Source organism: Mytilus californianus, unplaced genomic scaffold (genome assembly GCF_021869535.1).
Source record: "Mytilus californianus isolate M0D057914Y unplaced genomic scaffold, xbMytCali1.0.p SCAF_8, whole genome shotgun sequence".
Taxonomy (NCBI): Eukaryota; Metazoa; Mollusca; class Bivalvia; order Mytilida; family Mytilidae; genus Mytilus; species Mytilus californianus.
The window spans coordinates 18,542,210-18,559,647 of NW_026262734.1; the positions used below are offsets into that span (position 1 = coordinate 18,542,210).

General features: G+C 33.1%; 1 long non-coding RNA gene across 2 annotated transcripts; it reads right to left on the bottom strand.

Moving 5' to 3' along the window:
* Positions 1–10,941: 10,941 nt before the first annotated feature.
* LOC127711072 (uncharacterized) lies at positions 10,942–13,559 on the bottom strand. 2 transcript variants are annotated; one of them, XR_007986461.1, is made up of 3 exons: positions 13,234–13,559; positions 11,745–11,956; positions 10,942–11,113 (listed from the first exon to the last, which is right to left on the bottom strand). It is a non-coding gene; the product is annotated as an uncharacterized LOC127711072 (long non-coding RNA). The 2 variants fall into 2 exon arrangements; XR_007986460.1 differs by having other exon boundaries at positions 13,228–13,559.
* Between the last annotated feature and the right edge of the window lie 3,879 nt (positions 13,560–17,438).

Sequence of the window (17,438 nt, forward strand, 5' to 3'; positions counted from 1 at the left end):
ATTGAATCAGATACGCATTTCAACAAATAGAGTATCTTCAGTGATGCTTGAGGCCGAAAGTCCAGAACCTAATACAAACCTTGAATAGCTGATAAAACCAAACCGGACCAAACGTAAAGCCAAATCCGGACAAGGATTCAGAGGTATCTAATCTGGAATGATTTCGAAAGTTTGTATCAACATATAATAATCAAACACAATCCGTATTCTCTTGCCAATACCTAGGAACTGGCCTTTGAGCTAGTGATACCTTAAGGAATAACAATCCACCAGCAGAGGTATCGACCCAGTGGTAGTAATAACATTAATGCGAATAATAGTACCACTTTTACTGCACCAAATGCGCATTTCGACAACAAATGTCTCAACAGTGATGCTCGTGGCCAAACTAATTGCTATTGAAATTCCGAAACCTTATCTAACGTTGAAGAGCTGATAAAATCAAAAAAAGCACCAGAAGTTAAGTCAAACCCTCCTATTAGTAACACATTACAGAAAACTGGAAATTGATTAAGATGACCCAATTACGTACCTTCCTTCGTGAATATTCGGATAGTGTTGAGACAATCATATCGTAGCATTTCATCTTAATTACAAACTCAATCTTATTATGCATTCTATTCTCAGCTGAATATCTCGCAAACTATGATGTTGAAATTATTTTGCCAACATGTGCGTGTTATCAATGGCATTGGAATGATCTAGAGGAAGGAGATACAATTAGTTGTCACTACCAGAAAACAGAAAGTCAGAGAATCACGGTTACCTGCCCTCCTAACACTACAGGAAGGTATGTCAGGATTAAACGCCGTGATGAGGTAGAATTAGTCGTTTGTGAAGTAGAAGTGTATGGAAATCCAATATACAGTCTCCATGAATCAGGTATAATAATTGACTTAATTTATATTTAATCCTTTTTTTGAAGTAGGTGGAAGAATGTCATATACTGTAAGCATGCACCTTTAAGGAGTAAGTCCAATGACAAGTCTACATAAAAAGTCCGGTTAATGTGACACGAGTAAATATAATTGTATAATTTGTAAACCAATTATTCAAAGCTGATTTAGTATGATGGAGGTAAATCCACAAAGGCGATTCGGACGCACGGAATTTATAAAGTGTTATTTTCATTAATATATGTATAACAAACAAGCTAGATAGTCAGACCGCCTGAGACACGCATTGGCAGTCAAATTTGTAGTCGTTGGTATGTAATGTCCTTTTGAACAGAACATACCAACCAGCAACACCCGAATCCTCAAGAAATATTGTATACACTCACAAAAAACCAAATAGAAGAAAACATGATCAATGTAGCCCAGCTTTGGACTGGCACACAATGCTATAGGGTTAATCATCTAACCACGGTCGTCTCATCTAGAGAAGGAACTACGAACCCTTTAGGAGAATCTGAGATTACAACCGTTTTTTCGGGGTTAGTGTTGCTCAGTTGTTTGCTTTCTATGTTGTTTTTCTATGAACTATTGTTTGTCTTTTCGTCGTTATTCGTTTTATGCCATGGCGTTTTCAGTTTTTCTTCGACGTATGCATTTTAATATCACTTTGGTATCTTCTGCCTCTCTGTTATTAGCATAACAAATATTATATTCGTGCTGCTTAACCTTTTGTGTGATACCTAGTTAATTACTGTAACCCTTTTGATATCAAAAATTGGTCAATGCATTGCCTACATCTTTCCCCAAATAAAAAAAACAAAAAAAAACGCACCCCCTAAGTATTAAAAGATAATATCGCAACCAACGCAGACAAGATAGGGTTGTTCTTTGGAGCTCTCGTATTACCTTGTATCATTTTACATCTATTTTGATTGATTTACATCCATTGGCTAATATTCCATACATGGTCAGGATGAGAACAAATTAACAATGAAGGCAATAAGTAGGTGTTGTAATAAGGGGATGATTTGAGGAATATTCACAAGCGAGTTGTTGCAAGGGTTCCTAACATGCAGAAAGCGTGGCACTTTCTATACACGAGACTTCGGATTTAACGTCCCATTCAGACCGGATGTGACTGGGAACAACTAAACGGACGCCCAACTTCGGCAAAGGTTACTGCCGGTCGGACAAACACCTATAGATGACCAATTTTCTATACGCTAGTCAACCCTTTGGGTCAGTTCAGATACAAATGTATCAAATAGAAATGGATAATTTAATGGAGGTGTAGGTAAAGTTAAGTGAAACAGCAACTCCTCGACATAAACCAAACTACATCAAACACTAAAACATTAATTTGTATTTCGCTTCGTTTATCTTAAGTTTTGTTGTTACACAACTGTTTAAGGTAAGTGCATGTATAGCAGGAGAGGATTACCTTGTCGACGTATTAGTGCTCTCTCCTTTTGAAGTTCATATTTTTACTTTGATTTGTATCTTCTGAACTGATTTATGAAATTTGAACATCGGTGAACTATTGTGGCCTGTTATTAGTCAATGATCGAAGAGAGCATACTGACTGGAAGATACATTGATATATGCCTCGTTGAACGGTAGAATAATCAAATATACTCGATCAATTGATAAGACCATACCTCGTTTTACGTATTCTGATTTCAGAAAAATTCCTTTCTTGATCTTTACATTGATCAACACAAGGAAGAAACCATTCATTTTTGTCTCTGGTAGATATTTTTCCAACTGGCAATACTATCATATCACGTTATTTTCTATGGTGACAAAAAGCTGTATTTAAAGATGAGTTGTACCCTCATAGAATAAATACTGTTAAAAAAAATTTCGGAAATAATATATAATTTTCTTATTGATAAACCAACCAGTTTACACTATACGTAATGTCTACTATTGTTCTAAAACTAATATAAGAGATCATCAAGTGCAAAATAAGTTCGATGTCAACAAGCATACTTTGATACTACATTAGGAAAATGCCTCCTTGGTCATATCATCAAATGCAGATATTGTCAAATAATTAAGTCTTTGTTACAATGTAGAAACTAATCTTTATGGTTTTTCAGAAAAAAAGTGCAACATTATATTATTGGCATTTTTTTCGTTTAGTTTCACAATCTCCTCAAAGACATCCGTATCATATTCAAGTTTGCAATACGCTCAATTTGTCAATACAAGACTAGTCAGTGGCGCTCGAATCATAACAGTTGGAAGACCAAATTAAATACAAAGTAATGAGCAGCTCATCAGTGATGCCCAAATAAAAAAGGTCAAAAAGCCGAATATAAAACGAATTTGGAGAGTACTGAGGACCCAAAATTCCAAATGGTTTTGCCAAATACAGATCAGGTAACATATTCCTAGATAGAAAATTCTTAGTAATTTGAAAAACCGAAAATTCCTATAAATGGTGCCAAAAACGAAAATCAATGCCTTGAAGTAAAAATAAACCAGAAGTGTTTTATAAAACACTCGAAAAAAAAAAAAACATACACCGGAAGATACTGTCAACCCCTGCGAGTCCTGATTTTGACTGGAATTTTGTAAAAAGTAAACTAACAAAAACTACCGAACTCCAAGGAAAATTAAAACGGAAAGTCCTTTATCAAATGGCAAAATCAAAAGCTCAAATCAAAAAACTAATTGAAAACAACTGTCTTATTTCTGAATTGGTATAGGCATTTCCTTATGTAGAAAATGGTGAATTAAATCTGTAGACACCTAACATACATATTGATATTTTATAGTGTGTCTTTCTAAGTTGTGATGTTATACTATTGTTTCAAGTTAGGGTGAAGGTTGGCGCCTATTAAAACGTTTAAACCCGCTGCATTTGTTTGCACCTCTCCTAAATCAGGAACCTGATGTTCAGTGGTTGTCAATTGCTGATGTGGTTCATAAGTTTTTCTCGTTTCTCGGTTTTTATGTAGATTAGACGGTTGGTTTTCCTGTTTGAATGGTTTTACACTAGTCATTTTTGGGGCCCTTTATAGCTTGCCGTTCGGTGTGAGCCAAGGCTCCGTGTTGAAGGCCGTATTTTGACCTATAATGGTTTACTTTTACAAATTGTAACTTGGATGGAGAGTTGTCTCATTGGCACTCATACCACATCTTCTTATATCTATATCTTCGTAAATAGTTTAAACAAAAAATTGGTTTTTCTATTTAAGGTTTGGCAGGTACTGTTACGACCTATGCATGTGGAAAGATCGGGTACAGATATGTAGGTCCAATTATAGGAACATCTATAGCGCAAAGTAACATTCAGTGTACAAGTACGTGCATCACCAATACTGCTTGTTCCGCTGCAGAGTTTGACAAGAACGCAAAAGTCTGCACATTAAAAGGAGAATGTTTAAATGCAACGCAGTCATCTTTGTACCCAGATAACAATAAACACGTCTTTTTTATTCAATAAGATTTTGGAGTGGAGACAATAATTTGTTGATTTAATGCATAAGTAAGGAAAACAGAATCAGCAATTAATGATAAGTCATATCAATATAACTTCTATCGCAACAATCTTTTACAGTACAAATGATAACACACATCTAATATTTTCAGAATTACTATAACATTTCTGAAAACCTAATAATGTCTTTGGATTTAAAAGTAAAACTTTGGACATACAATTGTAGCCGACATCGTGAAATAATAGGAAAGAACAATTATCCTACATGAAATAGGAAAATCGTTTTTGAAAGTAAATTCGCATAATGAAGATGTCGATTACAAAGTTTAATAGATAAATGATATAAATTTTCAATTGTCAATATCATTTTTGTTTTGTTTTATTATATCTCTATTGATCATTCATATACATGATATATACAAAATATCTGTTGTTTATTCGATAATGTTCTTTGACAAAATATATTGTTTCGGAAAAATGAAATGATTGATTTACGTATGCTAACTTTATAAAAGTTAAAAGGATATTTTCAATGTTTGTATAGTCCGTTTGACGTCTATATATTTGCAGCTGTATTAGTTTCATTATTTTATGAATTTTAAATTTAAAAAAAAAAATACCCATTAAGTCTTGACGTTAATTTTTTATTTTTTTTAAGTTGTATGTTTTTTTTTGTTTTGAAGGAAAACTCCATCAAGTATTTACAACCTCAAAATATAAAATTAACATAGAGACCTAATGGGTTACTTTTTTAAATTTTATACCAAAAATTATGAAATTAATAGTCAGAGTTCGTATATATCATACATTTACATACATCAAGAAAAATATTAATTTGAAAAAAAAAGGATTTTTAAGAATGTTTTCTGCAAAAATATAGAAGTCAAACGGCCTATATAACATGTATAATGCTTGTTTTAATAACTTATTTTATTATCAACATCAAACACTTAATAAAATGCAGATTTAATTTAACATTGATTTTGATAATTCTCTTGAATTGTTTTTTACCAAAACTCCCATTGTCATGATGTACACATATGTCGTAAGATTGATCAATGCATTTATTTCTTGTGGTAATATATTATTTTGTTTCATCATCTTTGACATCATGTCTGGCACGAAAGTATATTAACATACGACGGTGTGTCAAATATCATCAGGACCATGACATTTGACCTCAGTTGATTTGTTTACATTTTTGCATTAGGAACATAACTTTTTATTCTGTTAATATAGGCGTTTGATATTTGGAACAAAGATGCTGAACCACAAGACATTTTCAATGCACCCAAGGATTGCTCCAAGGGTCATATCCCGCCCCTCATATACTACATCGGTAATATCTTTCAAGCAATCCAGATTTCACCTCTTAACCATATATATTTATTCCTAATTGACTTGATAAGACCTTTTAAGTTCAGCTGATGTTTTGTTTTGTTCACATCTGTCCATAGCATAGTGATATTTTATAGCCCCCACAACAAATTTATTGGGGCTATATAGTTTTTACCCTTCTCAGTCATTCCGTTATTCCGTCATTCCGTCATACCATCATTCCGTCATTTCACAACAAACAGTTATATGCGAGAGGTTTGGCATGCAATTAAACCAGGTTCAACCCACCATTTTTTCTTGAAATGTCCTGTACCAAGTCAGGAATATGGCAGTTGTTATCAAATAGTTCGTTTCTATGTATGTTGGCATTTGTTTTTGTTGCACTTCAATGTTCCTGTTGTTACTTTGTTTTCCTCTTATAGTTGATGTGTTTCCCTCGGTTTTAGTTTGTAACCCAAATTTGTTTGCTCTCAATCGATTTATGACTTTTGAACACCGGTATACTTCTGTTGTCTTTATATATGAACTTTTTGTTTCAAACGCTTTCACATATTGAGCTGATTTAAAGTATGTGAGGCTACTATGATGAGTTACAGATCGAGTTACGGTTGGTTTCGCTCCGCTAATTTGTACCGAAATAACGGGCTTTGGACTTTGAAAATTTCATGAAAATAGCAGTTATACGGTCTTTTTTTCTAAACGCCTTCACATATTGAGCTGAATTTTTGTATGTAAGTTGGCTATGATTAGTTACAGATCAAGTTCACGTTTGGATCCGCTCCATTGATTTTTGCTGAAATTACGAGCTTTGGACTCTGAAATTTTCATGAAATAATTGAGCTGATTTTTAGTATATAAGTCTACTATGATGAGTTACAGATCGAGTTCTCCGCTGAATTTTTGCCGAAACAACGAGTTGTGGACTTTAACCATTTTGTGTATAAAACAGTTATGTGGACTTTGTTTTAATTTAATGCCTTCACATATTGAGCTTATCTTAGTATGTGCGTCTACTATGATGAGTTACAGATTGAGTTTATGTTTGGTTCCGCTCCATTTCTTTTTGCTGAAATTACTGGCTGTGGACTTTGAAAATTTTGTGAACATAATAGTTAGACAGACTTTCATTCTCAGATTTCCACTCATAAAAATGGTTTCAAGCTTTTTTTTGCAAAAGGGGCCATTCGTGTCGTTGTGACACATCTAGTTATATATATAAAAAACTGTTTCGATCCAGAACCCTTAACCAAATGTATTATAAATTGCAATGACAAGTCCTTTCCATGACACTATTTGTTCAGGAATGGGACCAAAAACAACCACCTCAGATCATAAATTGTTAAATATATAGAAGACAGTTGAGTTCTCCACCAGTAACAATATATATTGTCATTGCAGTACTTTGCAGTACTAGTATGTATCTGCTGTGCCTATTTGTTTACTGGTTTGACATCTATACATGCTATAAATGATTGGAAGACATGTTTTTATTACTTTACAATAAACCGACCTAATTAATAATGAAGTACACACATATGTCTGATGGGGGCTGTATTTTAATTATATTTGTTATATGTTTTTCTGTTAAAGCCCGCTTTATGTTAATACGGTAATGCAAGTTTTTGTATTCCTTTCTAATAAAATTCATCATGTATTTGTGAATTAAGATAAATGAAGATAAACAAAACAAATGTGACAATGAAGATCAAAGGACTTTTAATACGCTGATGTTGCCGTTCAAATAAACCCAGTTATTAATTGTGAATCAAAGCAAGACGTCAGCGACAATGATGATCACATGACTTATAAGTAGCAGATTTTATAAAAAGATAGATAATATTTTTGTAACTTTGTCTCAGAAGATAAATTCCATGTCCTTCAAATTTCTTTCAATTTTCATTTAAGCATTGCAACGTCTATCTCATCTATTGTTTTCCATTCGTTTGATGTGTTTGGGCTTTTGATTTTGCCATTTTATAAAGGACTATCCGTTTTGAATTTTCCTTGGAGTTTGGTATATTTGTTATTTTACCTTTCATCCAACACTAATCGTAGTAACAGCAAGTGTTCCGATATAGACATGAATTTATCGGTAATTCGTTCATTTTTCCTTTGATGTGTACTCGCTGATAATGTCAGTATCAGTGGTTTGGTCGTGAAAAAAAAAATATTGGGTCAGTTTGCAATTGACATGCGCGAGTGCACCGAGTAAGGATCTACTTTTCCTTTTATTCACAAAATCGCGCGTGATTTGAACAGAAAATGTACGAAAAACCCGATAAACTTAAAAAAATTGCGTTATCTGCAGTATTATTTATAGCTTTCCTTACTATTCACAAGGACGTATAACTAACATATCGTCCATGCTATATTCCGATCTGAGTTTTTATTCATACATAGTCTGGTGCTGTTCCAAGTTGTCTTCGTTTTCTGTTTCTTGAGAAGTATTTGTTTAACCTGTTCAGTCACTATAAAGTGTTACAATTCGTATTTAGACGCAACACATAACAGTAGGACAACCGGATGTGCCTTTTTTGCCAAAATGTGATTTGACGGCGCTCAGTAGTCCTCCGCGAAATATTGGACTATTTTGCGTCGGCCGACGTCAACTGAAAAATGGCGCGCTTTTGTAATTTTTCTTCATTCGTACAGATATAATTATTAGCTGTTTCTAAAAAATCACCGCCTCGACATTTTTTTTATACTTTCATATAATAATCCTTGGTACATAATGTATATGTTATGAAAAAAGTAGGCACTTCTATCGAGTAGAAATGGAGAACGGTCATCTTTATTTTATATGTCCCCTCTATGGGGGCGTGGTACTCCTTTAACCTTGTTTCTGAAGTACACGATAGCTATTCATCTCTCGAAAATAATTATCGACGACAAATTATTGAAACATAACAAATATATTTTAAGACATCAATAAGATATAAATGCTGGTGATTTTTTGAAGCAGAATTGCCGGAATCGACCTTAACCGAAGTTGTGTCATTGTATAGATCAACGTTGTCTTTTTCCGGCGCCGAAAATGTCATCGTAAAATGTCATTAAAAGCTGGATATTTTTCTTTTTTGTAGCAATTTTGTTTATCATAATGTCAAGGAAATCATGCGATATGGTGAATCCATATCAACGTTATACCAAAAAAGGCCGAGCTTGGTAAAATAACAGCTTTATGCCTACATAAACCTTATATGTCTTTGACATCATACTTCGTGAATCCATATTTCTTTCGTGAATATTGTTACCTGCCGATGAGTTTTTTCTGAACATCTACTCTGAATAGGTCATAGAAAAGCTATCGTTTTTTTTCATAATTTTCCTTTCGTTATTGTTATGTGTTTTGTTTATAAAGAGGGGGGGGGGGGGGGGAGGTGCTCTTTTAAATGTTTAAATTTTAATTTAGACAAGGATTTGTATAGTAAGACTTACTATACAAATCATTGATCTAGGCAAAGTCAAAGGTGTGTTACATTTTTAGGAGCGCATGATTCTTACTTTCTGGTTTGCAGTGTAGGTTTAAGCTCTTCATGAATTTACTTTTTAAAAACCCCATGTGCACTTTCTTAGGGCATGATTATTAATATATCTATGCATAGAGGGGACGACCATTTGCTATTCTAGGTACATGTAGGTGGCTGGAGGTGAAACCTGATCCGTTCGCAAAAGTACCTGTTCGCTCTTGGTCCTTTTGCCCTTATACCCATTCCCCAGTTCTTTTATTTTATTTTGTTGTTATGTTTAATGTAAATTATTTGATAAAGTATGGAAAAGTTTGTTGTGAATTAACCGCATTAGCCATACATGGGAAGTAGTACTATGCAATTGAAGATTTCTTGCTTTTGAGCAATTCTGTGCTACTGCACAATACTTAATATAATAATTTACACATCCCGTTTAGTGTGTATCTCCTGCCATATCAGTATTTTTTTGCTTTTATATATAAATCAGAAATAAAGGAAATAAAAATATGAAAAAAAAATCCCCCTCCCCAAAATTTTTTTTAACCACCCCTTGGAATAATTACCCCAAAAGTCAATCCCAGCCTTCCCTTTGTGGTATGGTACCTTGCAGTACAATTTCAGAGAGATACATACACTTAAACACAAGTTATTGTCTGGAAACTAGAAAAATGCTTGTTTTTTGGCCTCCAATTCCTGAACATTTGGAGCAATTACCCCCAAACTCAATCCCAGTCTTCCCTTTGTGATATGAAACCTCGTGGTACAATTTCAGAGAGATCCATACACATACACACAAGTTATTGTCCGGAAACTACAAAAATGCTTGTTTTTGGCCCCTAATTCCTAAGCTGTTAGTATCATAACCCCTAAAATCAATCCCAACCTTCCTTTTGTAGTATTGAACCTTCTGGTAAAATTTCATAGATTTTCATTCACTTTAACTAAAGTTATTATCCGGAAACCAAATATGTCTTCGAACGACGCCGACGACGACATCATAGCATTATACGACGCAAAAATATTTTTGCGGTTGTATAAAAATCAATGAAATATTTTAAAGGATATAATGTAGCTAGCCATATGAAATATTTATTGTATGTTGTGCACCTCTTTTCTCCTTTCAGTGGCAGGGGCTATGTTGTATGGTTGGCTGTATCATAACTTGTGATAGGATATGGTTATGCAGTGTTGAATCCCGGTCCCGATTGCACCCTCAAATTGATAGGGATACAATAATTAAATTCTTTCACTCAATCTCAACAACAGGGCAAAAGTGAGCGAAATCAATTTAAGCATACTAGATTTTATTTAAGTATGTGATATGTGATAAATACTAAAAAGTGAGCTTATTTGATAAAATCTAGCCTTGTGATACAATTTCTTGAACAAATATCAAGGCAAAGTTGAGTTCTTCTACAACATTTGGGTAAATGTCTAATTTTCCATGAATAAAGTCCAATAATTCTGGAATGGCAAAACTTGAATTCGTCAAAAGCAAAAGGGAGCTTTCTTAAAATTACACTTATGCAAAATAAAAGGAAAACACTTGAGGCAAGAGGGAAGATAGATACGATTGTTAAAAGTATAAAATAAAACATGTGGAATCTTATTAATTATATAACAGTGATATTGCTTTGATAAAAAATTTCATGAAAACAACTGAGTCAATAATCTGAATTAAAAAAAAAAAGACTATTGCAAGATTGCACATATATTCACTACATGCTCTTTTTACAACACTTTAGAGCCCATAGTCTGCTAAAGTTTCATTTATTAAATTTTGCAAAAATGTCTACTAATAATCACTTGAACTACCTCAGGGTTATCTGGTGGGGTTACCATTCTGTACGTGAATCAGATGACATGAATATATCTCTCTTAACAAATTTCATATAAATAGCTAATTCCAGGTATCAAAATTTTTATCCTCCAGTAAAATTATTTTTCTGATGTGTTGTGTACTGAAATTAAGAAAATATTTTGTTAATTAAATTAAGTTTGTTAATTCCATCTAAAAGTAATAAAGAATGAAATTTATAATTTATTGTATTTCATTGTTATGGCCATCTATGACTCCAATATGGTCTGCTCAAGTCATTCTCTTATCTGAAAAAAATATGGTCAAATTTATTAAAACACTTCAGGATATGATGCACATCATGTAAGAGTTACTTCCCTTATATTGTTTTTAATCATATAAATGCATTTTAAATTACTGTACACTTCATTCTTGAAATTAGGTTTTAAATCCAAATGAAACAATATTGACATTTATACAGCATAGATAATAGAATAAAATCTTTAAACTATTAAAGTATACCATTTGGCCTAAAGTCTGTGTAGGATTACTTGACCCATATCCTATAAATTTAAAGTCCTGTCCTAATTTATTCTATTGGGAACTTTCATGTCTGAGTCACAGTCTGACTGTTAAATGGCTTATGCAGAATATTTTCAGTCTGTTTCCTTATGAAACAGTTTGAATACCATGTATATTATGTTTTGTTTCATATTTAGGGGATTGAAATCATAGCACATTGTAAATAACCCACTTTTGTAATTACCCTAAACAGACACTTTTGGATTACGTACCCCTAATATATTGTAGTCCTATTATTTTCTTTTAACAAAAATAATTTTGCTTTCAACATCACTCTATTAAAATGTGTTGTAGCAATCACATAGACATTCCATTTGATTACTGTTTTCTTGTTGCATGTATATCATACATGTACACATTATTGTTTATATATAAAAGTCCTCTGTTTTGAATATTTTATCCATAGTAAACATCTTTCTCCATCCTGTAAATATAAGGCAAATGTACATTCAATTACTAAATGTATAAAACTAAATAATTCTCAAAACACGAATACAAATTTGCCAAATAAATAACCTAGAAAATACATGTACATGTATTTATTAAGTATTATAAATAATTATGCCCCCAACATGTTTGCTCAATACATAAAAGTTACAGGCAAAGAAAACATTTCAAAGTCTTGAAAAATAATTTTTAGGTTTTACATGGAGCAAATTTATTGAAGTTATACCAAACCATTTGATAACATTTTTATATTTAATATTGTACATAAAACCAGTGTACAATGCATGCTGAAATTTTATACATTTTTGGGGTCACTCACAACCCACTTTTTAAATCTTGGAACCACCACTGTCAAGACTGTATTGACAACTTGAATTTGATAATATTAATGAAGTTTGAGAAAGTAATATTATTAATGGATTATCATTTCTAATTAGATTGTATATATAATTATTGGAAGAATATAACATGTCAGATTAAAATAAATTGCACAGGCATTAATTTGTTAGTTTCTGGTGATACATGTAATGCATGTGTAAGGTTTCAAATGGGTGGGTGATTGGTTAATTTCAACGTGTAATTTGTTTTTATAATTTCAGAGATATGACTTTAGATGATGGCTATCTAGTTAATTCTTTTATGGGAAAGAAGGGAGGGGGGGGGGGGGGGGGGGTCTTATGGAAATGAACATAATGAATATTCTGATCTGGTACATACCCATGTAATCATCATGAGCATGGTAATAACTGAACATAAACTAAATATTACTCAAGATTGCTGACACAGGATGGAAATGACTATTCTTTGCAATAAAATGCAGGAAATAATTGTGTACAGATTGAAAATAAATTAATAGTCATACTAGCAAAATGAGAAAATGAATATAAGGGGTCATATGTCCCCTTATACATGTTAAATTCCTGCTATCAACCCACATAGTTTTTTTTTTGGTATGAGTATGGATAGTGAAACCCCTATTAACAGAAACAAGTGCCTGTGATCGCTTTCCCTTTGTATTTTATGTTCATGGAAGTTTTTATAAATATTAAATTTTGATGTATATGAACATGATGAAATGGAACGAATATATTTATATTAGACCAGGTATAAAGTAGCCAAGAGTTTAAGTGATTGTGTCTCACATGCTAATGATCTGGTACATGGACTTTTGTGTTGAACCTGAGACGTTCGACAAATTTCATGTAGTATATTACGGGAAAAAATTACCCCCCTTTTTAGAGAACTTACACTTACAGTCGGCATGTAACGTGATCATCCGTGCATTCCAATTTAATTCATTTTGGTCCGTATTTGCTGTTAGCGGTTTATAATATGTTCTATTATCTGAGCACGAAGTGATGGCGTTTACATTTCCAGGAAGATTGTGAAATACACTTTCAACATTAGTTTCAAAACGGATGTTGACAACTTGTGTGGGTATAATATTTCCGGAGACAAGGGCGGATACCCAAGACCGAAATCCGAATGTAATTCACCAATGGTTGGTGTAAATTGTGGATTCAGTATATGAATAGGAAATGTCAAATGATGAAAAATGGGATTTATATTTTACATGTTTCATATCATTTTACCCCTTATTTTTGCCGTTTAAATCATTTCTTGAGATCACACTTATTTGAAAATAATTAACTGAATATCTGAAATAAGCCTTGGCCTTTTATTTTGTGTGGCATAAAGTTTAAGCATCCAAGAATGTCATAAATGCAACTTCACAGCGTGGAATGCCAAATCAAACGTCATACAATGGCCGCCATTACGTGTTGACAACGTCGTCTAGTGAACCGTATCACTGAGCACCGAAATCCTTACCCAGACGCTTCCGGTTGTCCTACTGTAAATAGTGACCAAAAGGGTACCGCCATCGCACGAGAGAAGCTAGAAAAAAAATGAATTGTACACATTTTCGACATTTTTGTTGGACCATCATATACAATTAAGGGGTGTGGTCTCATTGTCAATATATAGAAAGATATTCATAGTCCAAAGAACAAATAAGCGAACAAATTCAAATGCGGATCCAGGATAAATTTTGAAAAAAGGGGTGCCCGGGGGCCCAACACTAGACAACGTTTGGTGTGGAGCAGGTAAATAGTCTGCATCAACCATAAATGTAGCCTTTATGAGGGGTGACCCGGGTCGCCTTCCCCTAAATCCGCTTCTGAAAATAAAGGTAACCACAGGGCCTTCAATGTTTCATATCTCTGGTCCGGGTTGAAAAATAAATGACATGACTTTGAAAAAAACAAGAATTTTAAGCGATAAGGAATAGATCAAAGTTGAGTGACATCTATTAAAGTGTTTGAAATAATTATGAAGTCGACAAGAAATGAGCTTGTTCAGATAATTTACAGTCAGACTACAGACTCGTTGTCTCCTGCTTGTAAACATATGTCTGCCTACACAGTGCTTTCCTAAAATGATTTGATATCAATGTGATCGTTTTCAGGATGAACGCTGAGCGTATAATGATAAGATAAATGTAATGTTTAAGCAAATTATCTATCCAACTAAGTAAAAGATTTAACTTGAACTTCTAAAACAATGATAAATCTGCTGATTCATATCGTACCATTCTATGTTTTGTGAAAAATAAAGAAATTTGACTTACCGGTATGCTACCATTATATTCAGCATTGTTAAAGTCATGTTCAAAGCAGAATTAATGGAACGCATGCAATGATTTATTTTCAATATTTTGTGCAAGAGAACGCCATGTTTACTGCACTGTGACAAAATTTCAAATGACGTAATACAGCCTGTGACGTCAAGAGTGATTCGCCGTCATTCGACGCGATAAAGTAGTTCGTTTATTATTTTCTCTATTATTGTAGTGATTTTTATTTTTTCATAATTACCGATAAAAAGAATAAAGGACTTTTTGTTTTTGATACAGACTTTATCACTGTAAAATATCAGGCTCGCCCTTCGGGTTCATCTGATATTTTACTGTCATAAAGTCAGTATAAAAAACAAAAAGTCCTTTATTCTATATTTATCGTAAATTGTCAATGATTCAGTATAAGACCCTGCTATAACAGTGAATTATATGGCCCTAATATAACAGTAAATAGTATGACCCTTTTCTACACTTAGCTTTTTATTATACGTTTAAGTTAGCTATGGATTCTTATTTTTTCTGTATTAATGAGATTCCCATCAGCAAATACTATTTTCACCTATTTAGACCATTTACAAAGGTGAGATATTACTGTCATTGAACTTATGTTGCCAGTAATTTTTGTAAACATTCTACAAAACAAACATAAGGCAAGTATAAGCTTTTTTGTACAAGTAGAAACAAATCTTTAAATCACAATTGTTAATAGAGACAGGATTTCTATTGCAATTACACTGCATCCTCGTCAATTTCTGTTTATATCAGTCAAACATTTCTTACAAAATCGTGGCAACCAACAACAACATATTCCTTTAGCCATCTAACTGATGTAATGGTTCCATGTATGTTCTGCGAAAAACTTTGGATTGTGGTTACTTCAAGTCTTTCTACGTAAGTTGTGCTTTGAACATATCTAGAAATCAACGCCACTTTGCTTATATGAATATTATACTAAAGAAATCGGATACGGGTCACGGAAATTATATTGAAACGATAGGAAATTTTGAAAAACAATGTCTGTTTTAACTTTAATTTAAGTGATAGACAGGTTGCGGGGACAGAAAATAAATATAAACAACAATATACACCATTTAAACGAAACATAATGACTGTCGTTGCAAAAATCAAGGTTCCTCAGCTATTTTAAAAATCGAAGCGAGAGGCTTTTATCATTGCAGTATAAAATACAGGCTAAAATGGCTGAAACATCAAATTTGCAAACTTCGTGTTGAAAATTGGCTAACACGGTCATTACAAAAACAGGTTGCGGGGATGAAACTTGAAACTTGAATGTCCAAAGAATAAGCAAGTCCAAACCCTTGTATGTGTAGTCGTTGAACTCTAGGTTCCCACGTAAAGTTAAAATGCCCCTATTTCAAGAAGAATAAACTCACGAAAACACGAAAAATTCACTAAGTTCGCGTTCATTGTTTTGATTTTGACCGCCTGACAACTTTACGGAAATATCAGAGTGATTATAAACAAGGACTCTGTGACTGGCAACTTATATTATCCGTGTTTTAAAGATTTTAATGATATCAAGCCAGTCCAGTTCAAACTATTATCACGTGGTACAATTCTCACTTACATATTATGAATATTAATTAGCAAAAGTACTACTAATTTCTGTCTATGAAGGGTATAAGTGAATTAGTAAATATACAAAAAAGAAGATGTGGTATAATTGCCAATGAGACAACTCTCCACAAGTGATCAAATGACATAGAAGTGATAAACCATAGGTCAACGCACGGTCTTCAACAATGAGCAAAACCCATACCGCATAATCAGCTATAAAAGGCCCCGAAATGACAAATGCGAAACAATCGAAAAAAGAAAACTAACGGCCTGATTTAAGTACAAAATAATGAACGAAAAACAAATATGATATATAGCAACAAACGACAACCACTGAATTACTGGTTCCTGACTTGGGACAGGCACATACAGAATGTGGTTGGGTTAAACTAGTTAGTAGGCGCCAACCATATCCTTAACCTCGGACAGTGGTGTAACAGTACAACATAAGAACCAACTATAAAAATCAATTGAAAAGGGCTTCACTCATCAGATCGATACAAAATAAGCATGTCATACTGTAAAGTGATTGTAAATACGGAAATCTACAAAGGACACACTTAGGTCTATTTTTAAAAGCGAGCTTTGAACTTCTTCAAACAATTTGTTGATTTGTTCCTCAGAGACAAAATTACTTCACTTTTTCAAAATCCCAATCATAAAAAGAGGAGGACGGGCCAAAGTGGATATTTAAAACACAGAAACAGACAGAAAGAGACAACGCCATGGCAAAATATTTAAACATGTAACAAATTCCTCTCGTTTGAGTAATTTTGTCAATTGAAATAGAACTTTGTTTATTAAAATTACTTAGTCTTTTACACGTGTATCAAATAACAGTCACAACTACACTGAGCGGTCAAATAATATACCTCTGAACATTTGCTGCATTTATCATCTCTAGAAAACAAATACTAATTGACATATTTTAGTGATATGCAAAATAAGGATAAAGATGATGAAAATGTTTACTTAAAGTCCAGTGGCAAATTAAATGTCTAAGTCTGCCTCATGTCTTGACTTAATCTTAAATTCCACTGAGTTTTAGAAAACAAAGTAAAATATCTTAATGAAATCTGTGATAATGAATTAAGTTCACAAAAAGTAAAATATATTAATAAACAAATTGAAGATACAGAAAAAAGTCTTGAAAAAATCTATGCAGAAAAAACTAAGGGAGCCCAAATAAGATCAAGAATTAAATGGATTGAGGAGGGAGGAAAGAATTCAAAATATTTTCTTG